Source organism: Salvelinus fontinalis, chromosome 38 (genome assembly GCF_029448725.1).
Source record: "Salvelinus fontinalis isolate EN_2023a chromosome 38, ASM2944872v1, whole genome shotgun sequence".
In the NCBI taxonomy this organism is placed as follows: domain Eukaryota; kingdom Metazoa; phylum Chordata; class Actinopteri; order Salmoniformes; family Salmonidae; genus Salvelinus; species Salvelinus fontinalis.
In genome coordinates this window covers 15624092-15650683 of record NC_074702.1, presented here as the reverse complement: position 1 = coordinate 15650683, position 26592 = coordinate 15624092, and the positions used below count along the sequence as shown (strand labels likewise).

Here is a 26592-nt window from a genome sequence, read left to right as displayed (position 1 = left end):
CAACACCATCGAACTCACAGGATATATCCCAGATATGAAACACTTCATTGGGAAAATGGAAGAAGTCAACATAACCATTTGTTTCCAGTTATAGATTTAAAAATGTAGTTAATTTCTATCACCGCATGCGAAATGTATATTACACAAATGACAGACATAGATTACCCATTGCATAAAGCATTAAGAAAAATGAATCCACTTTGTTTAATTTTCAATTTTTTCTGTTTCTATCTCTGTAATTGCTATTGTTCCTTGATTTCCGCAGTCAATTTGGCACTCATTACTGCATATCCCAGAGAGCATTTCTCCTGCCTAACCTGTCATATGACCGTGCTGCAGGAGCAGGTGGCAGGTCATGTGATGTTTAAGCCATAGCTGTCTGGAAGCTGCTGCTAAATTGGAGTTGAATCTCAGAGCACGACACTCACTCTCTCTCTCTTTCCAGAGGAAGGTAATGTGTGGGAAATCCATCCCTATTTTTCATGCTGTTTTCTCTCGTTATCTGAATAATGCTGTGGTCAGAGACAAAGGGAGCGGAAGGAGAGAGAGAGGAGGGAATGAGGAGGAGGCAGGGATGAGAGGGAAGAGAGGAAGCCATTAAGGATGCTCTTCCGTTGATGCATCCAGGAAGCAGAACCAGGAAGGACTGATATTTATTGTACTTTGCTCGTACGCTATGTGTCTAGCCTGTGTGTGTGTGTGTGTGTGTGTGTGTGTGTGTGTGTGTGTGTGTGTGTGTGTGTGTGTGTGTGTGTGTGTGTGTGTGTGTGTGTGTGTGTGTGTGTGTGTGTGTGTGTGTGTGTGTGTGTGTGTGTGTGTGTGCATGTGCATGTTTGTGTGCGTGTGTGTCAAAATATAACCTCGGGAGATGGAGTGATACATATAGGAATAGAGAGATAGATAGATTGTGGGATGTACTGTATATGCTGTTAATCTGGCTATCTCTGTCTGTTGTTAATCCACGCTCAGCTGTCTGAATGAGAACACTCAGCCTGCATGCTGCCGGCTTCCTCTTCAGGCAGGCAACCAATCAGCAATGCTTGATGCTCTCTGTTTATCCCTCTCTCAGCCAATTAGTTTGCACATGGTTTCCGACTGCCCAATCAGCTCCTTCCCCTGCTGCTGATGTGCTTTTTGTTGTCATAGACGTGGCAAATCATATGTGGATGAGGTTTACAGGTTTTGTTACGTTCTTATTAAATGATTACACATCAATACACATAATAATACTTTATATTTACTCTGCCACATTACTACATATAATAATACTATAAATTTACTCTGCCACATTACTACATATAATAATACTCTAAATTTACTCTGCCACATTATTCATATAATAATACTCTATATTTACTCTGCCACATTACTACATATAATAATACTAAACATGTACTCTACCACATTACTACATATAATAATACTCTATACGGTGCATTTAAAATGTATTCAGACCACTTGACTTTTACACATTTTATTATGCTACAGCCTTGTTCTAAAATTGATTACGTCCCCCCCACCTCATTAATCTACACACAATACCACATAATGACAAAGCAAAAACAGGTTTTTAGATTTTTTTGAAAATGTATTTTAAAAAACTTATTACAAATTCTACATTTACATAAGTATTCAGACCCTTTACTCAGTACTTTGTTTAAGCACATTTGGCAGCGATAACAGCCTCACGTCTTTTTGGGTTAGACGCTACAAGCTTGGCATACGTGTATTTCTTTGTAGCTGTTTACATACCACCACAGTCAGAGTCTGGCACTAAGATAGCATTGTATGAGCTGTATTCTGCCATAAGCAAACAAGAAAACGCTCACCCAGAGGCGGTGCTCCTAGTAGCTGGGGATTTTAATGCAAGGAAACTTAAATCAGTTTTACCTCATTTCTATCAACATGTTAAATGTGCAACCAGAGGGAAAATAACTCTGGGCCACCTTTACTCCACACACAGAGATGCATACAAAGCTCTCCCTCACCCACCATTTGGCAAATCTGTCCATAATTCTATCCTCCTGATTCCTGCTTACACGAAAAAATTAAAGCAGGAAGCACCAGTGACTAAATTGATAAAGAATTGGTCAGATGAAGCAGATGCTAAGCTACAGGACTGTTTTGCTGGCATTGAGGAGTACACAACATCTGTCATTGGCTTCATCAATAAGTGCATCGATGACGTTGTCCCCATGATGACCGTATGTATATACCCGAACCAGAAGCCATGGATTAGAGGCAGCATCCGCACTGAGCTAAAGGCTAGATCTGCCGCTTTCAAGGAGTGGGACTCTAACCCGGAAACTTATAAGGAATCCCGCTATGCCCTCCGATGAACCATCAAACAGACAAAGCTTCAATACAGGACTACTACACCAGCTCTGACCCTCGTCGGATGTGGCAGGGCCTGCAACGCATTACAGACTACACAGGGAAGCACAGCCGAGAGCTGCCCGGTGCACGAGCCTACCGGATGAGATAAACTACTTCTATGCTCGCTTCGAGGTAAATAACACTGAAACATGTATGAGAGCACCAGCTGTACCGGAAGACTGTGTGATCACGCTCTCCGCAGCCAATGTGAGTAAGACCTTTAGACAGGTCGACATTCACAATGCCGCAGGGCCAGACGGATTACCAGGACGTGTACTGCGAGCATGCGCTGACCATCTAGCAAGTGTCTTCACTCACATTTTCAACCTCTCCCTGTCCAAGTCTGTGATGCCAACATATTTCAAGCAGACTACCATAGTGCCTGTGCCCAAGAACACTAAGGTAACCTGCCTAAATGACTACCGACCTGTAGCACTCACATCTGTAGACATGAAGTCCTTTGAAAGGCTGGTCATGGCTCACATCAACACCATTCATCCCAGAAACCCTAGACCCACTCCAATTTGCATACCACCCCAACAGATCCACAGATGATGCAGTCACTGTTGCACTCCACACTGCCCTTTTACACCTGTACAAAAGGATCAACTATGTGAGAATGCTATTCTTTGACTGCAGCTCAGCGTTCAACACCATAGTACCCTCAAAGCTCATCAATAAGCTAAGGACCCTGGGACTAAACACCTCCCTCTGCAACTGGATCCTGGACTTCATGACGGGCCGCCCCCAGGTGGTAAGGGTAGGAACCAATACATCTGCCAAGTTGATCCTCAACACGGGCCCGTCAGGGGTGCGTGCTCAGCCTCCTCCTGTACTCCCTGTTCACTCATGACTGAATGGCCAGGCACGACTCCAACACTATCATTAAATTTGCCAATGATACAACAGTGGTAGGCCTGATCAACGACAACAACGAGACAGCCTATAGGGAGTAGGTCAGAGACCTGGCCGTGTGGTGCTAGGCCAACAACCTCTCCCTCAGCGTGATCAAGACAAAGAAGATGGTTGTGGACTACAGCAAAAGGAGGACCGAGCAGGCCCATCATTCTCATTGACGGGGCTACAGTGGAGCAGGTTGAGAGCTTCAAGTTCCTTGGTGTCCACATCACCAACAAACTAACATGGTCCAAGCACACCATGACAGTCGTGAAGAGGGCACGACAAAACCTATTCCCCCTCAGGAGACTGAAAAGATTTGGCATGGGTCCTCAGATCCTCTAAAGGTTCTACAGCTGCACCTTCGAGAGCATCCTGACTGGTTGCATCACTGCCTGGTATGGCAACTGCTCAGCCTCCGACCGCAAGGCACTGCAGAGGATAGTGCGAACGGCCCAGTACATCACTGAGTGCAAGCTTCCTGCCATCCAGGACCTCTATATCAGGCAGTGTCAGAGGAAGGCCCTAAAAATTGTCAAAGACTCCAGCCATCCTAGTCATAGACTGTTCTCTCTGCTACCCCACGGCAAGTGGTACCGGAGCGCCAAGTCTAGGTCCAAGAGGCTTCTAAACAGCTTCCACCCCCAAGCCATAAGACTCCTGAATATCTAGTCAAATGGCTACCCAGACTTTCACATTGCACCCCCCCCCCCCTCTCCACACCACTGCCACTCTCTGTTGTCATCTATGCATAGTCACTTTAATTAACTCTACCTACATGTACATACTACCTCACCTAACCGGTGCCACCGCACATTGACTCTGTACCGGCACCCCCCTGTATACAGTATATTGTTTTTTTTACCGCCCCTCTTTAATTACTTGTTACTTTTAGCTCTTATTCTTATCTTTTTTTTAACTGCACTGTCGGGGCTTGTGAGTAAGCATTTCACTGTAAGGTCTACACCTGTTGTATTCGGCGCGTGTGACTAATACAATTTGATTTGGGGAATTTCTCCCATTCTTCTCTGCAGACCCTCTCAAGCTTTGTCAAGTTGGATGGGGAATGTTGCTGCAGAGCTGTTTTCAGGTCTCTCCAGAGATGTTCAATCAGGTTCAAGTCTGGGCTCTGGCTTGGCTATTCAAGGACATTCAGAGACTTTTCCTGAAGCCACTCCTGTGTTCTCTTGGCTGTGTGCTTAGTGTCGTTATCCTGTTGGAAGGTGAACCTCGCCCCAGTCTGAGGTCCTGAGCGCTCTGGAGCAGGTTTTCATCAAGGATCTCTCTGTACTTTGCTCCGTTCATCTTTGCCTCAATCCTAACTAGTCTCCCAGTCCCTGCCCCTGAAAAACATCCCCACAGCATGATGCTGCCACCAACATGCTTCACCGTAGGGATGGTGCCAGCTTTCCTCCAGACGTGACGCTTGGCATTCAGACCAAGTAGTTCAATCTTTATTTCATCAGACCAGAGAATCTTGTTTCTCATGGTCTGAGTGTCTTTAGCTGTCTTTTGCCAAACTCCAAGCGGGCTGTCTTGTGCATTTTACTGAGGAGTAGCTTCCGTCTGGCCTCTCTACCATAAAGGCCTGATTGGTGAAGTTCTGCGGAGATGGTTGTCCTTCTGAAAGATTCTAAGGTTCTAAATAAAGAGTAAAAACTCACAGACAATTAGTTAAGCTCAAACTAAGTTTTTTCACCCACAGGGTCACACAGCTGCATAAGACAAAGCCATGTTCCCACCAGCACAAGTATACATACCCCAATTTAGGTGACGTCTTCTCCTTCCTTCGAAACATTACATCTTTATTGCTAGGCAGGAAGTTAAGTAATGTGGGTAATAAACTGTTCCTTCTCCCTTACTGTGACCTGACCTAACCTCGGCCCCCATTCTTCACTAATCCACAGCTCTCCACCCTTATCAGTGACCGCAACCTTGTGACTGCCTTTCCCTTACTCAGTAACATTCCAAGCCCCTGGCTCACATTCAACCTTAATTGACACCAGCATATACATGCCTCCTACAGAAAACCATTAACTTCTGGTGTAACAACCAGACTGTGGCTCTTCTCCTTTCCATAGGATACCTGATGATTAACAATATTTCAAGTTTGGAAGAACCCATCAGTGCCTTTCCAAATCATGTCCAGTCAATGGAATTTACCACAGGTGGACTCCAATCAAGTTGTAGAAACATCTCAAGGAACTTCTTATGGCTGTGGGCAGTATTGAGTAGCTTGGATGGATAAGGTGCCCAGAGTAAACTGCCTGCTACTCACGCCCAGTTGCTAATATATGCATATTATTAGTAGATTTGGATAGAAAACACTCTGAAGTTTCTAAAACTGTTTCAATGATGTCTGTGAGTATAACAGAACTCATATAGCAGGCAGAAACCTGAGAAAGAATCCAACCAGGAAGTGGGAAATCTGAGGTTTGTAGGTTTTCAACTCATTGCCTATCGACGATACAGTGGGATATTGGTCATATTGCACTTCCTAAGGCTTCCACTAGATGTCAACAGTCTTTAGAACCTTGTTTGATGATGCTACTGTGAAGGAGGGGAGAATGAGGGCTCTTTGAGTCAGGGCTCTGGCAGAGTGCCATGAGCTGACCACGCACGTTCACGTGATAGTTAGACCTGCGTTCCATCGCATGTCTGAAGAGAAAGGAATTCTCCGGTTGGAACATTATTGAAGATTTATGTTAATAAAAACATCCTAAAGATTGATTCTATACTTCGTTTGACATGTTTCTACGAACTGTAATATGACTTTTTGTCTGAACTGTCGCATGGACTTGCCCGCACATCATGAGTTTGGATTGTGTACTGAACGCGCGAACAAAAAGGAGGTATTTGGACATCAATTATGGACATTAGGGACGCAGACCCTGCCCCGCTTTAGGCTCCCCCCACTTCGGTGGTGCCTCCGGTGCAGGGATTGTCGCCGGGACCTCTGGACCGCAGATCATCGCCGGAGGTTCCGGACTGCAGAACACCGCTGGAGACTCCAGACTGCGGACTGCCGCTGGAGACTCCGTACTGCGGACCGTTGCTGGAGACTCCGGACTGCGGACCGCCGCTGGAGACTCCGGACTGCGGATCGCCGCTGGAGGCTCTGGACTGGGGACCATCGCTGGAGGCTCCAGACTGGGGACCGTCTCTGGAGGGTCCGGACTGGGGACCGTCGCTGGAAGCTCCGGATGGTGGACCGTCGCTGACGGCTCCGGACTGTCGACTGTCGCTGAAGGCTCCGGACTTGTAACCCTCGCTGAATGCTCCGGACTGGGAACCCTCGCTGAATGCTCTGGACTGGGAACCCTCGCTGAATGCTCTGGACTGGGAACCCTCGCTGAAGGCTCTGGACTGGGAACCCTCGCTGAAGGCTCTGGACTGGGAACCCTCGCTGAAGGCTCTGGACTGGGAACCCTCGCTGAAGGCTCTGGACTTGGAACCCTCGCTGAAGGCTCAGTGCCATGGATCATCACTGGAGGCTTCGTGCCATGGATCATCACTGCAGGCTCCGGGCCATGGATCATCACTGGAAGCTTTGTGCCATGGATCATCACTGGAGGCTTCGTGCCATGGATCATCACTGGAGGCTTCGTGCCATGGATCATCACTGGAGGCTTCGTGCCATGGATTATCACTAGAGGCTCCGGGCTATGGATTATCACTGGAGGCTTCGTGCCATGGATCATCGCTACAGGCTCCGAGCCATGGATCATCACTGGAGGCTTCGTACGTGGAACCGCAACAGGTCTCACTAGACTGAGGAGATGTACTGGAAGCCTGGTGCGGGGAGCTGCCACAACACATCCTGGCAGGATACCCATTCGAGCTCAGTGAGTGTGGAGAACTGGCACGGAACGCACTAGGCTATGAAGGCGCACTGGAGGCATAGTGTGTAGAGCCGGCGCAGGATATGCTGGGCCGTGGAGGCGCACTGGAGGTCTGGAGTGTAGAGCTGGCACAACGCGTCCTGGCTGAATCCCCCCTGTAGCACGGCAAGTGCGGGGAGCTGGAACAGGCCACACAGGGCTGTGCTGGCGAACTGGGGATACCGTGCGTAGAGCTGGCGCAGGATATCCTGGACCGAAGAGACGCACCGGAGGCCAGGAACGCTGAGCCGGCATAATCCGTCCTGGCTGAATGCCCACTCTAGCACGGCAACTGCGGGGAGTTGTAACAGAGCGCACCGGGCTATGAATGCGTACTGGAGACACTGTGCGCATCACTACATAACACGGTGCCTGACCAGTCCCACGCTCCCCACAGTAAGCACGGGGAGTTGGCTCAGGTCTAAACCCTACCTCCGCCAATCTCCCTGTGTTCCCCCCCTCCCCACAAAATGTTTTGGGGGCTGCCTCTCGTGCTTCCGTCATTGCCTTGACTCCTCGTATCGTCGTCGTTCTTCTTTCGCTTCTTTCTTCCGCCTGCTTCCATGGCAGGGTCTTGTCCCCTGCCAATACCCCCTCCCAGGTCCAGGATGTCCTCCACTCTCTTTTCTCCCGGGCCCAGTATCCCTGCTCCTCCTGGCCACGCTGCTTGGTCCTTTTTTGGTGGGGTGTTCTGTAACGCTCGTCGTCGTAAGGAAGAGTGGACCAAAGCGCAGCGTGGAAAGTGTTCATGATCTTTATTTGTCAAGAATCACTCAAACAAAAATAATGAATACAAAAACGAAAGCGAACAGTTCCGTCAGGCACATATACTAAACGGAAAATAACCCCGCACAAAACCCAAACGGAAAATGACAACGTATATATGACAACAATAGACAGCTGCCTCTGATTGGGAACCACACTAGCCAAAAACAACAACGAAATAGAAAACATAGATTCTCCCACCCGAGTCACACCCTTACCTAACCAAACATAGAGAATAAATAAGGATCTCTAAGGTCAGGGCGTGACAAATTTTATCAATTTTAGAAAAAGGCTGTAACGTCACAAAATGTGGAAAAAGTCAAGGGGTCTGAATACTGTCCGAAGGCACTGTATTTACTCTGCCACACTACTACACATAATTACACTCGATATTTACTCTGCCACATTACTACAGATAATAATACTCTATATTTACTCTGCCACATCACTACGCATACTAATACTCTATATTTACTCTGCCACATCACTACGAATAATAATAGTCTGTTTACTCTGCCACAGTACCACACATAACACTACTCTATACTTACTATGCCACATTACTACACATAATAATACTCTATATTTAATCTGCCACAGCACTACACATAATAATACTCTGTTTACTCTGCCACATCACTACACATAATAATACTCTGTTTACTCTGCCACATTACTACGCATAATAATACTCTATATTTACTCTGCCACATTACCGCACATAATAATACTCTATATTTACTCTGCCATGTCACTACACATAATAATACTCTGTTTACTCTGCCACATCGCTATGCATAATACTACTCTATATTTACTCTGCCACATTACTACGCATAATAATACTCTATATTTACTCTGCCACGTCACTACACATAATAATACTCTATATTTGCTCTGCCACATTGCTTATTGAAAACAATATAGAACAATATTTTTTTTATCTCTTTCTCTAAGTTTGAACCATTCTCTTGCTCTCTTATGTCTGTCTGTCTCTGTCTCTCTGTCTCTCTGTGTCTCTCTCTCTATCTCAATCTCTGTTTGTGGGTGCATCCTATAGATGACTCATCCCCACCTTTCTCTGTCTCAGTCCACCTCTGTAGTGAAGCACTCATTGTGGACTGTTCAAGCAACTACCACCCCCTTATCTTCTCACTTTTGTCAGGCATGTTTATATGTAATCCCCTATTGACCATTCTGTAGTAATGGCTAGTACTTTTCTCAGAAATAAGCTGAAGTATTTCAGCCCACCAATGCATTTATCTCCATGTGATCTAAATATATCTCTATGTGCTCTTTGTTTTCATGTGTTGTTATAAAGGGAAAGAAAAAGCCCGGTTCAACATCAAAGGTGGATGTCACCCATCATTATTGTGCAGACTGCAGGGTTGGAGTACAGCTGCAGGGGGTGTAGGTGCTGTCCGTGGTCCTGATATGGTTAGATTGACTGGCGGTAACTTTGAAAGGTGCTCTCCGTGGTTGTCATGGGTAGAGTCACTGTACAGACTCTGTTTGTGGTCCTTGTGTAGTTAGATTGACTGTACAGACCCTGTCTGTGGTCCTGATGTCTCAATAGGTGGACTGGTGGTAACCTATATAAGTGCTGTCCATGGTCCTGGTTATTGTTGTTCAGAGCACAAGGTGTGGCCAATCGGTCATCTAACTAACATACACACTGTCACATTCCATTCAGCACCACCAGGGAAAGGACCACATCAGATGCTACAGATGCTGCCCGTGGGCCTGATTTGGTCCTTTCCCTGGTGGTGCTGAATGGAATGTGACTGTGTGTATGTTAGTTAGATGACCGATTGGCCACACCTTGTGCTCTGAACAACAATTGCCCCTAAAACCAACTTCTCATTTAAAAAACAGCCTGGCATCGACATGAGTCAGAAACATTTATTCAACTGTCAAAATTGACAACAAAGTGTAAATAGGTTAATTCTGGGGGAAAAAGTCAGTCTCATCCAAAACAGAGTTTTGTGAAATTTGTGGTCGTGAACAATGTAAATAAAGGTTGGGTTTGTTTTCATTCTGCCCAAATGCCCACAACTGGCAGCACACAAGTAATCATCAATTCAGAATTCAGCTGCAGGCGACCCAATCGTAATTCCCTTGTTAAATGTGGGTTGACTTACGGGGCTAGTTAGGGACCATTACAAAATTACACAATGTACATGGGACAATATGTTAAAATCTCCAAATTTCAATGACTTATAAAACAATTAAAGTGTATAAATTCACATGTTGAAAGCATTTATTGAGAAAGCTATAAGGTGTGCAACATGAAAATATTGTCGCATTTACAATTTTGTGACAGTCCCTAACTATCCCCAGAGATAGACTATCCAAAGTCAAACTAACTTCGCTCGATCGCACGCCAGCTGGCTGAAGCTAATTGGCTAAATAATTTGGCTAACGCTTCCCAACTGCGAACACACGAGACACCCACATCAAACCACACGTTTGAATTCAGTCATGGTCGCTAGCATTTGTTAATGAACCAAATCTAAAACGAGGCCAAATCAGGACCTTTAAATCTGACTCACCTCAAATCAAATGGAATCAGGACATAACCATCCATTGTTTGATGAATTTGATTGTTGGTGATGCTGTTGCCAACTAATAATCATATCTCAAAGATTGGAGGAGGGAGGACATCTTGATGATGAACTCTTGAGGTTGTCATTCAGTTATTAATATGCCTGTGTTATCAAATGAATCCTAGGTCAACTACTCTCATTAATTACACCATTATCATCAAGACTGTCTGACGGCATCAATTACTAATCCAAGGTCATTTTCTCCATTACACTGTCAACTTGGTTAGATTGCCCAGGCAGCAAAAGAAAGGGTAATTCAACAACAACAAGTCATCACAATGGTAGTGTAATTAAGGGAACCATTTTCAATGTATGTATAAAAACAGGCATATCATTAAAACTGTTTTCCTCCCAATTGAAAGATTATGTTGAGCATGAGCTGAGGTGAGATGGTCAGATGGGATGGTAATTCTTATGATTGCATACTGAAAGTAAGAGACTGAATCCTGGGTAGTAATTGAGGCCCCATTGTGAAGGAAGGAGACAAATGGAGGAGTAGGCCATGGCTGTGGATTTACTAATTTGTGGATCAAGGCGGACAAGGAGGCGTGGCCATCTCCGATTCCCAATAACAAGGCCAGTGGTCTGTGATGTGTGAGTAATGGCTGGACGGAGGGTTAGACATGATTTAAAATAATCAGTTCTCATGAGAACCCAGATGCACTCCAATACAAGAGAAGCCGACTAATGGGTTGATGGGACAATTAAAAGTTTGCTGGTACACCAATGTTCTCTCAGAGGACACAGAGACTGGGTCAGGCAAATCAAATGTCAAATGAGAGACAGTCTACAACAAACTTCCATAAAAGCATCAATTTTGGTGTTCTTGCTTGTCTGCTTTCTACATGATTCTGTATTCTTTTACCTGAGATTAAACTCTCATGGTGAAAATAGTTATTTTGATGTGGCAACAGGGAATACTTGATGTGGCTTGGACCACTTTTAATTGTATTTTAACAAACATTATAAACTTCATTGATCTATTTTTGAAGCAGTTTGGATTCTGCAGATTCCACCAGTGTAATATCACCATTAACACGTATCAACTGTAAATACATGCACATAGTATATGTACACCATATGTTATTTTATTGTCTATTCTAATAAAACATCCCATTACTACATGTCGAAGGTTTTATCGTATTCTGCCCCTCTTTTGGCTGCATGCTTCGTCAATTGGAGGACCTTATTGATCATATCAGATTAGCTAAGTAATTGATTGTTACTGGTTATTAACCTCTCAGAACTCTGGGCCGGGCTACCGCAGATGGAGGACAGCCTCTAATCATTCACCAATGGCAGCCAGACGCTAATGAAATGAGTTCTTGGTTCTGCCTCACAACTCTGTTTGTTCCAGTAAGAATTGGCAAGGGCAATGAGATGCCAGAGTATACTTTGCTGGAGAAGGAAAGAAAACATCCAGAAAAAGCAGGAGAAATTGATGATCTATTAATAAAGTGTGTGTTGGTGTGTAGACCTGTGTGTGTACATGGGTCAGAAAATTAGACAAGTAATTAGTGTGGTTAAAATATGTAACAAATGACAAATATGATCCATCACACACTACATATCATAGCACAGATTTAAATTAAAACAGCCATCTATTATGTTAATCGAAATGTAACGTTTTTTTGTTTAGAGCACTCATAATTCTCCTTTTGTGGAAGCAATACATTGCAAATTTTTTGATGCCTGCTACCTTTGTGAGTCATGATAATCATGACAAATACCCAAACACACTGCAGATGGATTGTTACCACCCTCTGCTATGACGCGTCAGAGTCAAGATTCCAGAAAAGTGTCACCCCGACCCAAAGTATGCAATCACGTCCCTAGCCAGCTTGAGAATTATGATAAATGATGTCACACTTACAGTATGTCACTATACACACCTTGAGCCTCAGTTGGAAAGTCCACAAGTGTACGTGCCCAGATGACTTGTTGAGGTGTTTTCTATGTTGATGAATGTCATTGCTGCAGGGTTGTGATTATCTTGTCAGAACCAATAAGTCCCAGCCATGTCTATTGGGCTTTGTTTACACAGGCAGCCCATTTCTGATCTTGTTTCCACTAATTGGTATTTTGACTAATGCGATTAGCTCTGAATACGATATGATTTGAAAATATCTGATTTGATTGGTCAAAAGATCAGAATTGGGCTGCCTGTGTAAAGGTAGTTGCTTATTTTTTATATTTTTTCTGAAATGTCCTTTTATCTCTTGATGGTTGGCTATAGTCCTAATGATTCTGCTTCATGTACTGTGATACATCTTCTCACACATTATTCATTGTTCAATAACATTTCAAATGTTTTTGCCATAGACAATAACCATGTGCAGCCATGTGTATGTGTGCGTGTTCCCCCTTTCTCTTTCTGGGGGTTGTGTAGCCATGGTGATGCTGTGAGGGATCCAGGAAACAGATAGCCACAGGGTGAAGCATATGTGACAGGCAGAGAGAGAGGCACCAGTAGGCCACAGTGTGGATGTCCAGTTGTCCATCTGCTCCTCTCCCCAGCAAGGGTCAGGAAACCCCACAACCACAGAGGAAGAGGCTGTCTCTCCTAATGCCAAGCCCAGAACAGCCACCCTCCCCTGGGAAGAAGACTCCCACACGTCTCCCAGACACAGAGCCAGGGATGAGCCATGTAGGCTGGCAGTACTGGCAGTGGGACTCAGTCAGGCAGGCCTCCCATAGACAGCCATTGATGCATGGCAATGATGGCATTACTTCATGCAGAGTGTTTGTTTCTCTGCAGTAGGATAGGAGGGTAAGGAAGGGGGAGCCACAGTAGTGTTTGGTTCATCAGCCAAATGCCATTGCTCTTTCTCATGGCAGGCCAAGTCCACAAGCTGCTCCACCACGGACAAATCTGGGACCACCCATCCAGTAATGGAACGACACGGCTGGCTTTATCCAAAGGATGTTTTAGGACACATATTAGAATTCAGGTGCTAATGTTTTATCAGAGACATGAGAATTAAAACGTATAAAAGCAATTCCTAGAAGATGATTTTAGAGCAGATATTATTTGGAATTGGGTCAGTTTGAAGTAGTTTGATCTCACTTTGTCTCTCTCTCTCTCTCTCTCTATCTCTCTCTCTCTCACACACACACACACACACACACACACACACACACACACACACACACACACACCCTGTGGGTGCAGCTGGTCTAATGAAATATGCCAGCACACCCTTCCATTTGTCACTGAGCCGTGGGCTTGTGTGAGTACTTGGGGCGTTGGTGTGTGTGTAATGTGTGTGTGTGTTGTGTGTCTGTAGCGCGGTGGCCAGCTTGGGGGTCAGAGTCTTGGTCTGCTTCTCTGTTGACTTGGACGTCTGCTTGCCTCCCTTCCATCGCCCCGGGAGATTAGGTTTCACCAGCTGGATGTGTACTTTTGCCCCAGAACACACTCTTCAGTTTGTTAGACAAAACCCTGCCTCCCAGAAGTGAAATAATTCCCAGGTATTGTGGTTTAAATGCTTTTACTGTTATTCTTAATCTCCTTAAGTTGGTGTTCTAAAATGTAGTCATGTGACTCTGACATATCGGTGTTGAATTCTGGGGGTTTCTGTATGACGGGGACACTGATGTGATACCGTGATATGTGGTGGGAAGTGTGTGCTTTTCGCTGTTGTAGCTATACTCAAAAACTGTGATCATTTCTAGCTTGTTAGGGTATTTTCTTTTTTTGAATGGTCAGTTAAAAAAGAGGTCATATAAAATCTGTTTTCGAGAGAGAGAGAGAGAGGAGTGGTTTATGAGCACAGATTAACGAGAGGAGGTTTGTAGAATAACGAATAGTTACCCCTCAGGAACATCACCTTTTCACCACTCTACATTCGTATGCATGTCAGAGCCTGTCTCTCTCTCTCTCTCTCTCTCTCTCACACACACACACACACACACACACACACACACACACACACACACACACACACACACACACACACACACACACACACACACACACACACACACACACACACAGACAGACAGACAGACAGACAGACAGACAGACAGACAGACAGACAGACAGACAGACAGACAGACAGACAGACAGACAGACAGACAGACAGACAGACAGACAGACAGACAGACAGACAGACAGACTGTTTGTCTTCTCCACATCTGTCATTGACAATCCAATCAAACAAGTGCAGAGATGACCACCTCTTAAGTCCTCTCAAACAAATGAAACTGTCAAGGTCCTTCACACCCTCTGTTCTCTCCTGGCTGTGAAGGTCGCCCTTCATTCAGCATTCCTCGCTTGCCTCGCGCCATGTGGACCGACACTCTTTAAAGTGTTATTGATGCTCACCTGTATGGGCTATTTGTCTGCACATGCGGCTCAGAGGTGTGACTGACTTACCTGACTGATAAAGACCCCTGCCGAACCACTGTACTAGACAACTGTTCAGACAGGACAGTCAACAGAGTAGGAACTGTTTCACAGGTTGTTATATGACTCTTCCCACTGACTAAACATTGTTGTTTCAACGCCATTTCAATGCCTAAACCTTTTTTGGTTGATTTTATGTTGAATTTACGTTAGTTGACAACTCATTGTGAATCAAAACTAGACGATGAACTGACGTCTGTGCCCAGTGGGTTGTTTGTAATTGTGATCTCCTTTAGAAGTCTTCCTCAGTCATGGACGTGACTTTGTTCCATGTTGTTTTTTCTTTCTCTACTGTTTTAATTGTTGCTCTCATACCTAAAAAAAGGATTCATCATCATGTGGTCCTGTCCTGTATACCTACTTGTATAAACAGATTGAAGATTCAAAGATTCTCTTTAAAGTCTTCTCCTAATCATTGCATGCTATTAGCCCACGCTATCACAACATAACTACACTATAACTTATCCGTGAGTAGGAAATTATTTTAGCAGGAAATAAAACCGCTCTCAAATTAGCACTTTGTTGAATACATTTAGGGAACAAAGGCTGAAAAACAGCAACTGTTTTTACATTTCTTTAGGAAGACAGACACTGTAGTTAAAAGTAAGTAGCTTTGCAGTGCTGCTTAAATCAGTGGTACAGCCTCCTTCACACTTTCCTTGTAATCTCTCAGCTTTCCTTTCCAGTGGTAAATGAAATGATGGTGCTTCAGTCAGTGCATTGCCATAGACACCTCACCCAGCCCAACTTTACTTAAATAAAGGTGTCTTCTTCAGCGTATTAAGGCTGCTGACAGAACCACTGTCTCCATGGTTTCCATGGCCAATTAAGCAGTTTGGCCAATTAGGGAGGGGAGAGAGCTGTAGTGTGACTGGGGACTGATAACCCAATTCTCCCCTGTGGGTGCCTGGCGCGATCCGCCCAGCTAGCAGAGCAGACTGACGGTGGTGAGTTTGAGTCTGGGCCTCGTTTCATACCTCATACCTCCGCCAGTCTAGACGGCCAACTCATCACTGTGGAAACTCATAACACCTCAGTGGTTATAGTAACGGGAGATTTATTTCAGACGCTTCTGTAACACAGGTGGTTTGTTGAAATCCCACTTGCAGTAAATCTTGCCTGAGAACTGATGACTTGCGTTAGCTCCAAAGCCAAAGCCTAGTTTTTAGCACAGCGACCTAACACATTCACGTGCCGAGCAAAAGACTCAGGTTCGAAATCCAGTTGGTTACACTTGTGTGTAATGGAATATTTAAGGGGTATTGTAGAGATTGTCTGTCTCTAGTTGAAAGCTGACTAGGCTAAAGCAGTTAAAGAACCAGTTGGAATGGAGGCACTAAGTTACATCCAGGGAGTGTTGATCATCCTCCAGTATAGGCTGTGTGAACGGGGCTTTAGTGCACTTTGATGGATTTAACCCTTCCTCCTAACCCTCTCCTCTTGAGAGACACGGCTAAGCCCATTGGTGAAGCTGTATGTTTGTTATTTGATATACACATGCTGGTAGACACAGACAGAGATCAACCTGCCTGTGAGTGTGATGCGTGTGAAGCCTAGATCACTCCTCGGTCTCTGTGCTGTAGTGGGTGTGTGTGTGTGTGTCTTGGCCAGCTTGTCTGCTTGTGTTTGGATCCCCAGGGCCAGCACTGTGACAGAGAACAAACAGAGATAACACTACCTTTGTGGGCTCCAGCTCCATACAAAGACAGCTCCCCCTCCTTTAGTCCTTTATTTTATCCCCTCATCCACCGATCTGGAGATCAGAATGGGGTGATAATAGGGGGGTCGACCGCGGGGGGTGAACACCTGAGAGGGAGGGAGGGAGATAGTGTCAGGTTCACTGTTTGTTTGTTGCTATTTTGTTATCATTAACCAGCTTGTTTTAGGATGGGGTGTGTGTGTTTCATATTGCTAGACTGCATGTCGAACATACTTCCAAACATAAGCAAGCATTTAAAGTTAAATGGGTTCTCGCACACAAAATGCATATCAGCCAATTAAAACGTACTTGCATGTGACCGAACTCTAAATTGTAGCTCGTCCCATCAGACAAGATGGTACAAGTTAGCCTTATGCTAACTTCAACAGGTGGCACTGATTATATCCTGGCACAAGTTAATCAGCCAATTACAATCGTTGAAGTGGTTGGACACTTTCCAACCTTTGTTCATGGATGGGCAGCATGTCCAACATCATGTTCTGATCATCAAAGCAACTATCTTGTGTATTTCACTCATTGGTCAAATTGCTCTCTGTGTAAAGTGACTATTTCATGTAATTGTCACAGATTGTGGCAAGGTTTCGAATCTCACCCCCCCCCCCCCCCCCCCCATTTTGAAATGTTAATTTACATGTAGTGTGCAGTGCATCACACTTCTGTGAAATCAAACTGTCCACTTAGGAAGCAACACTGATTGACAATAAATTTCACATGCTGTTGTGCAAATGGAATAGACAAAAGGTGGAAATTATAGGCAATTAGCAAGACACCCCCAATAAAGGAGTGATTCTGCAGGTGGTGACCACAGACCACTTCTCAGTTCCTATGCTTCCTGGCTGATGTTTTGGTCACTTTTGAATGCTGGCGGTGCTCTCACTCTAGTGGTAGCATGAGACGGAGTCTACAACCCACACAAGTGGCTCAGGTAGTGCAGCTCATCCAGGATGGCACATCAATGCGAGCTGTGGCAAGAAGGTTTGCTGTGTCTGTCAGCTTAGTGTCCAGAGCATGGAGGCGCTACCAGGAGACAGGCCAGTACATCAGGAGACGTGGAGGAGGCCGTAGGAGGGCAACAACCCAGCAGCAGGACCGCTACCTCCGCTTTTTGTGCAAGGAGGAGCACTACCAGAGCCCTGCAAAATGACCTCCAGCAGGCCACAAATGTGCATGTGTCTGCTCAAACGGTCAGAAACAGACTCCATGAGGGTGGTATGAGGATGTGCCATCCTGGATGAGCTGCACTACCTGAGCCACTTGTGTGGGTTGTAGACTCCGTCTCATGCTACCACTAGAGTGAGAGCACCGCCAGCATTCAAAAGTGACCAAAACATCAGCCAGGAAGCATAGGAACTGAGAAGTGGTCTGTGGTCACCACCTGCAGAATCACTCCTTTATTGGGGGTGTCTTGCTAATTGCCTATAATTTCCACCTTTTGTCTATTCCATTTGCACAACAGCATGTGAAATTTATTGTCAATCAGTGTTGCTTCCTAAGTGGACAGTTTGATTTCAAAGAAGTGTGATTGACTTGGAGTTACATTGTGTTGTTTAAGTGTTCCCTTTATTTTTTTGAGCAGTGTATTTTTCCCATAATAGTACATGGATGTGTGTGAAACTGATCAACCAAAACGTGGAACGTTGTCATATATGCGAAAATGAGAAAATGTTGTCAAACGTTAGTAGTAGCTAGTAACCTAGTCAAGGATACATCAGTGCAATAATGGCACATTACATTTTGTTACAGACCAACAGAACAAGTAAACCTTGAATTTGTAGGGTTAAAATGGTTGGCATATTTTAAGAAATGCCATTGGTTTGTGAATATAAAGTCTAAGATCTTTCATGGGCTGATGAAGAAGTTGTGCCAGGATATAATCAGTGCCACGTGTTGAGGTTAGCATAAGGCTAACGTGGGCCATGTTATCGGATGGGAACAACTACAATTTAGCGTTTTGTCACAATAAATCAACAGTTTGTGCATGCGAACACATTGAACTTGAAATGATAATGTTCGCTTGTATGGCCCTATTGCTTAATTTGTATATCGGGAGGTACAGGAACAAAAAGAGAGTTGGGGTGGGGGGACCTGTGGAGCTCTGAGGTACCAGAAAATACATCAGAAAAAATTTACCTTGATAATGATAAAACATTGCATGCATATAATTTAATTTGCATAGTGGCATAGAGCAGTAGAGTAGAAGCGTTAGAGAAGTTGCACACATGGGGAACATTTTGAATGGCCTTGGGTCTGGGAAAATGTTTGCTTTTATAAACGCATTTCATGCAATTCTATGTCTTTTTACATGACTGAATACTTTGGCATAATCCTTTTGAATGATGCGTTCAAAACAACAGGGAACTGGGAACTTGGGGGGAAAAAACTAGCACCGACTGGGCAAAGTAATTTTGAATGGTCATCCAACTCGGAGTTCCAAGGCTGGGACTCAGGCGCCTTTACAACCTGAAGATCACTGATGTAATGATATGACCTCTGTAACGGCTTTCTTCCTGGGATGAAGGAGAGGACCAAAATGCAGCGGAGTTAGTGTTCAACATGTTTAATTAAACATTAACAAATACCAAAATAACAAACGTGAAAGCCGAGACAGTCCTATCTAGTGCAGAACACAAACACAGAGACAGGAAACGACCACCCACAATCCCCAACACAAAACAAGCCACCTTTATATGATTCTCAATCAGGGACAACGATTGACAGCTGTCTCTGATTGAGAACCATATTAGGCTGAACACAGAAACAGACGAACTAGACACACAACATAGATTACCCACCCCAACTCACGCCCTGACCAACTAAACACATACAAAACAACAGAAAACAGGTCAGGAACGTGACAGAACCCCCCCCTCAAGGTGCGAACTCCGGGCGCACCCCTAAAACTCAAGGGGAGGGTCTGGGTGGGCATCTGTCCGCGGTGGCGGCTCCGGCGTTGGACGAGGACACCACTCCACCACTGTCTTTGTCCCCCTCCTTAGCGTCCTTTGAGTGGCGACCCTCGCCCCCGACCATGGTCCAGGAACCTTCACCAAGGCCCCTCCTAAATAGAGGAGACAACTCAGGACCGAGAGGTAGATCAGGACAGAGAGGTAGCTCAGGACAGAGAAATCGCTCCGGACAGAGAGGTAGCTTAGGACAGAGGGACAACTCTGGACTAATGGCAGCTCCGGACTGAGTGGCAGCTCCGGACTGGGTGGCAGCGCCGGACTGGGTGGCAGCTCCGGACTGAGTGGCAGCTCCGGACTGAGTGGCAGCTCCGGACTGAGTGGCAGCTCATGACTGGAGGGCAGCTCATGACTGGAGGGCAGCTCATGCCTGGAGGGCAGCTCATGACTGGAGGGCAGCTCATGCCTGGAGGGCAGCTCATGACTGGAGGGCAGCTCATGACTGTAGGGCAGCTCATGACTGTAGGGCAGCTCATGACTGTAGGGCAGCTCATGACTGGAAGGCAGCTCATGACTGGAAGGCAGCTCATGACTGGAAGGCAGCTCATGACTGGAAAGCAGCTCCTGAATGGCTGGCGGCTCTGGCGGCTCCTGACTGGCTGGCGGCTCTGGCGGCTCCTGACTGGCTGGCGGCTCTGGCGGCTCCTGACTGGCTGGCGGCTCTGGCGGCTCCTGACTGGCTGGCGGCTCTGGCGGCTCCTGACTGGCTGGCGGCTCTGGCGGCTCCTGACTGGCTGGCGGCTCTGGCGGCTCCTGACTGGCTGGCGGCTCTGGCGGCTCCTGACTGGCTGGCGGCTCTGGCGGCTCCTGACTGGCTGGCGGCTCTGGCGGCTCCTGACTGGCTGGCGGCTCTGGCGGCTCCTGACTGGCTGGCGGCTCTGGCGGCTCCTGACTGGCTGGCGGCTCTGGCGGCTCCTGACTGGCTGGCGGCTCTGGCGGCTCCTGACTGGCTGGCGGCTCTGGCGGCTCCTGACTGGCTGGCGGCTCTAGCGGCTCCTGACTGGCGGACGGCTCTAGCGGATCCTGACTGACGGGCGGCTCTGAAGGCTCGTGGCAGACGGATGGCTCAGATGGCGCTGGGCAGACGGATGGCTCAGATGGCGCTGGGCAGACGGATGGCTCAGACGGCGCTGGGCAGACGGATGGCTCAGACGGCGCTGGGCAGACGGATGGCTCAGACGGCGCTGGGCAGACGGATGGCTCAGACGGCGCAGGGCAGGCAGGCAGTTAAGACGGCGCTGGGCAGGCAGGCAGTGCAGGCAGCTCAAACGGCGCTGGGCAGACGAGCAGTGCAGGCGGCGTTGAGCAGACGAGCAGTGCAGGCAGTTCAGACGGCGCTGGGCAGGCAGGCAGCTCAGAGGGCGCTGGACAGACGAGCAGTGCAGGCGGCGTTGGGCAGACGGCCGACTCTGACCTGCTGAGGTGCACAGTAGGCCTGGTGCGTGGTGCCGGAACTGGTGGTATCGGACTGGAGACACGCACCTCAAAGCTAGTGCGGGGAGCAGGAACAGGGCACACTGGACTCTCGATGCGCACTAAAGGCCTGGTGCATGGTACCGGCACTGGTGGTACCGGACTGAGGGCACGCACCTCAGGGCGAGTGTGGGGAGAAGGAACAGTGCGTACAGGGCTCTGGAGACGCACAGGAGGCTTGGTGCGTGGTGCCGGAACTGGAGGTACTGGGCTGGAGACACGGACCACAGGGAGAGTGCGTGGAGGAGGAACAGGGCTCTGGAGACGCACTGGAAGCCTGGTGCGTGGTGTAGGCACTGGTGGTACTGGGCTGGGGCGGGAAGGTAGCGCCGGATATACCGGACCGTGCAGGCGTACTGGCTCCCTTGAGCACTGAGCCTGCCCAACCTTACCTGGTTGCATGCTCCCCGTAGCCCGTCCAGTGCGGGGAGGTGGAATAACCCGCACTGGGCTGTGTTGGCGAACCGGGGACACCATGCGTAAGGCTGGTGCCATGTACACCGGCCCGAGGAGACGTACTGGAGGCCAGATATGTAGAGCCGGCTTCATGGCACTTGGCTCAATGCTCACTCTAGCCCGCCCAGTGCGGGGAGGTGGAATAACCCGCACCGGGCTATGCACCCATACAGGAGACACCGTGCGCTCTTCCGCATAACACGGTGTCTGCCCGTACTCCTGCTCTCCACGGTAAGCATGGGAAGTGAGCGCAGGTTTCCTACCTGCCATCGCAACACTACCCTTTAGCCCTCCCCCCAAGAAATTTTTGGGGTTTCTTCAAGGGCTTCCAGCCCCGCTTCCGTACTGCCTCCTCAGACCACCGCTCCTGGGCTTTAGCTGCCTCCATCTCTTCCCGAGAGCGGCGATCTTCTCCAACCTTAGCCCAGGGTCCTTCTCCGTTAAATATTTGCTCCCATGACCATTCCTCCTGGTACCGCTGCTGCTGTCGCTGCTGCCCGTTGCCACGCTGCTTGATCCTTGTTTGGTGGGTGGTTCTGTAACGGCTTTCTTCCTGGGATGAAGGAGAGGACCAAAATGCAGCGCAGTTAGTGTTCAACATGTTTAATTAAACAATAAACAATGAACATTAACAAATACCAAAATAACAAACGTGAAAGCCGAGACAGTCCTATCTGGTGCAGAACACAAACACAGAGACAGGAAACAACCACCCACAATCCCCAACACAAAACAAGCCACCTTTATATGATTCTCAATCAGGGACAACGATTGACAGCTGTCTCTGATTGAGAACCATATTAGGCTGAACACAGAAACAGACAAACTCGACACACAACATAGAATACCCACCCCAACTCACGCCCTGACCAACTAAACACATACAAAACAACAGAAAACAGGTCAGGAACGTGACAACCTCAGAGTTTCCAGTTGTCTTGAAAGCACCATAATACTGCACAAATGATCGAAATGACAGGCTACTTTGACACTGACAAACAGAGAATTAACAAAGAGGCAACTCAAATGAACTTTCTGATAGCTTTAAAATGTTCATTTAAAATGTTCATGCCAAAAGAGGTACCGGGAGGTGTTGGATCCTGTTTCGGTAAGATCCGGCTCAAATTAAGCACTGTATGTCCACCATATGTCTTATGTTAAGCACTGTATGTCCACCATATGTCATATGTTAAGCACTGTATGTCCACCATATCTCTCAGCGTTGTTGTGTTTTAATAAGGAGTCACACAATGGGTTCATGTTTTTGATTGTCTCGTCATCATTCAATAGACTGTTTATAAGACTGTTAAATAATGTGTGAATGTGTGTGTGTATCTCTGTGTGTGTGTGTGTGTGTGTGTGTGTGTGTGTGTGTGTGTGTGTGTGTGTGTGTGTGTGTGTGTGTGTGTGTGTGTGTGTGTGTGTGTGTGTGTGTGTGTGTGTGTCTGCTGTGATAACAGGTGCTGGTGATCGGTGGGGGGGATGGATATTATTTGGGGAATAGAATGGGGTGATTTATCTCAATAATGAGTATTTTTATGTGACAGGGCAATTTCACTGTCCATAAATGTGTTTCTTGCTTTTCTTTTTTCCTCTCTTTTGTTGTTAGAGACTCAGTTTATTGGCCTTAGGTCTTTTTTATGGAGTGGACAGAAAGTGAAAGAGAGAGAGATGGGAGAGAGAAAGTGAGAGCTTTAGCAAAACACATGAACAATCCTACTGTTTGGTTGCTTCAGCTGAAGGTGAGGATGAGGAAGACGGGGTAAAGAAGCACAACACTTTACTTTCTCAGCCCTGACTGTCCTCATTGATGTCTGAAAACACACCACCACAGACAGAATGACATTACTGTCCTCATTGATGTCTGAGAACACACCACCACAGACAGAATGACCTGACTGTCCTCATTGATGTCTGAGAATACAACACCACAGACAGAATGACCTGACTGTCCTCAATGATGTCTGAGAACACATCAACAAGGACCTTGGAGACAGTCTTCTTTGTGTGTTGTTTACAGGTAGTTGTCATTATTGGGTTATCAAGGCAACATTTGATCTGAGTTTACACACACTCACACATAAATTAATGTTGTTACCTGTTTCTGAAGACACGTATGAGTGCTAGCTTAGCAGCTCAGTGTGAATGTGAACTTGTTGAACGATAGCCAGCAGGTCTCAAGGTAATATTGTCAGATTAGCAATAGTTTTGATTAGGTTAGTGCTAACGGCAAAGCTGCAGGCCGCCAAATGGTAGCTGACCTTTTTGTGTTCAGTAATATGTACTTTATTGATTATTGTATTTTTTATTGTTTTGAGGTTCAAGCATGAGCCAGACCTAATGATTTTTCTGATGATGATGATGATGATGATGATGATGATGCCTGTGTGGAGTGAATATTGACCATGTTCACTGACTACACCATATCCTCAGTCTAGAGCTGTGTCCATCCTGACCTGAAACCATCCTCAGACCCAGAGACTCAGGCCAGGACCTGAGTCGTCATGACACAGTATGGAACTGGGCAACATTCCAAAATACAATTGGATACATTTTATAACCCAGAAATGTATCTGAATAATATTTCCGGACCCTTTATGACTTAATAAGCCTGACTCCGTTGAAGTAAAGTAGAAAGGACCCATCCATCACAATGTGAATCAGAATGTCTGAGATGACATCACTGTAACGATTCTCTAAATCCTCCTCCTCCTCAGACGAGGAGAGGAGAGAGGGATCTGAAGACCAATGTGCAGCGAGGTATGATGACATGATTTATTTAAGACATGACAAAACAACAAACACGACGTAGACAGAAAACGAACTATACTTGAATCAACTACAAAACAAATAAACGATGAAAACAGACCTGGACACGAACTTACATATAACGTGAAGAACGCACGAACAGGTACACGACTACAAACAAACGCTACAGTCCCGTGTGGCACGAACATACATACTGACACAGGAGACAACCACCCACAAACAAACAGTGTGAAAACACCTACCTTAATATGGCTCTCAATCAGAGGAAATGAAAACCACCTGCCTCTAATTGAGAGCCATATCAGGTCACCCTTAAACCAACATAGAAACAGAAAACATAGACTGCCCACCCAAACTCACGTCCTGACCAGCTAACACATACACAAACTAACAGAAAACAGGTCAGGACCGTGACATAACCCCCCCCTCAAGGTGCGTACTCCGAACGCACCACCAAAAGTCTAGGGGAGGGTCTGGGTGGGCATCTGACCACGGTGGTGGCTCCGGCTCCGGACGCTGTCCCAATCCCACCATAATAAATCCCCGCTTCTGTGTCTTCCTCAAGGTGGCGACCCTCGCCACCGACCTTGGACTGGGAACCCTAGACATGGGTCCCGCTGGATTTAGGGGCCGCCCCGGACTGAGGGACGGCAGCTCCGGACTGAGGGACAACACCGGACTGGCTGGCGGATCCTGGCTGGCTGGCTCTGGCGGATCCTGGCTGGATGACGGCTCTGGCCGGTCATGGCTCGCTGACGGCTCTGGCTGGTCATGGCTCGCTGACGGCTCTGAAGGCTGGTCCTGGCTGGACGGCTCTGAAGGCTGGTCCTGGCTGGACGGCTCTGAAGGCTGGTCCTGGCTGGACGGCTCTGAAGGCTGGTCCTGGCTGGCGGAAGGCTCTGGCTGATCCGGTCTGGCGGAAGGCTCTGGCTGATCCGGTCTGGCGGAAGGCTCTGGCTGATCCGGTCTGGCGGAAGGCTCTGGCTGATCCGGTCTGGCGGAAGGCTCTGGCTGATCCGGTCTGGCGGAAGGCTCTGGCTGATCCGGTCTGGCGGAAGGCTCTGGCTGATCCGGTCTGGCCGAAGGCTCTGGCTGATCCGGTCTGGCGGAAGGCTCTGGCAGCTCCTGTCTGGCGGACGGCTCTAGCGGCTCCTGTCTGGCGGACGGCACTGTAGGCTCCTGGCAGACGGGCGGCTTTGCAGGCTCATGGCAGACGGGCGGCTTTGCAGGCTCATGGCAGACGGGCAGCTTTGCAGGCTCATGGCAGACGGGCAGCTTTGCAGGCTCATGGCAGACGGGCAGTTCAGGCGCCGCTGGGCAGACGGGCAGTTCAGGCGCCGCTGGGCAGACGGGCAGTTCAGGCGCCGCTGGGCAGACGGGCAGTTCAGGCGACGCTGGGCAGACGGGCAGTTCAGGCGACGCTGGGCAGACGGGCAGCTCAGGCACCGCTGGGCAGACGGGCACACCTGTAGGGAGGAGACGGAGAGACAGCCTGGTGCGTGGGGCTGCCACAGGACCCACCAGGCTGGAGAGACCTACAGGAGGCTTGATGTTAAAAGGCACCTGAAGGACCGGGCTGTGGGGGAGCACTGGAGCTCTGGTGCGCAGCCTTGGCACCACTCCCCCAGGCTGGCATACTACTCCAGCCCGTACCCTCCAGAGTGCAGGCACAGGTTGAACCGGGCTGTGGATGAGCACTGGAGATCTAGTGCCTACTACGCGCACTTCTCCCTTAGGCTCCACTCCCACATTTGCCCGGTACGAGCGGAGCGTAGGCATAGGACGCACTGCACCCTCCCAGCGCCCCGGAGACACAGCACGCAGAGCCGGCGCAGGATACCCTGGACCGAAACTGCGTACCGGAGACCAGACGCGCTGAGCAGGCACAATACGCCCCGGCTGGATGCCCACACTCACTTGACACTTTCGGGGGGCTGCCCTATAGCGCACCAGGCTATGGGCACGCACTGGCGACACCGTGCGCTTAACCGCATAACACGGTGCCTGACCAGTGACGCGTTGCTTATAATAAGCACGAGGAGTGCGCTCAGGTCTGCTACCTGGCTTAGCCACACTCCTCTCTAGCCCCCCCCCAAAAAATTTCTGGGGTTGCCTCTCGTACCTGTCCCGCTGCCGTGCTGCCTCCTCATATCGCCGCCGCTCAGCACTCGCTTCCTCCAGCTCAGCTTTGGGGCGGCGATACTCCCCAGCCTGTGCCCAGGGTCCTTCTCCATTCAAGATCTCCTCCCATGTCCATGAATCCTGGGATTTCTGCGGT

General features: G+C 47.7%; 1 protein-coding gene across 1 annotated transcript in view; it reads left to right on the top strand.

Moving 5' to 3' along the window:
- The first annotated feature begins 344 nt into the window (after nucleotides 1-344).
- The window catches only part of LOC129837170 (t-SNARE domain-containing protein 1-like), a 170301-nt gene continuing 144053 nt past the window's right edge, over nucleotides 345-26592 (top strand). Inside the window, exon 1 of the mRNA XM_055903090.1 lies at nucleotides 345-451. The gene's annotated coding sequence lies outside the window, so the exon portion shown is untranslated. The remainder of the gene's footprint in view (nucleotides 452-26592) is intronic.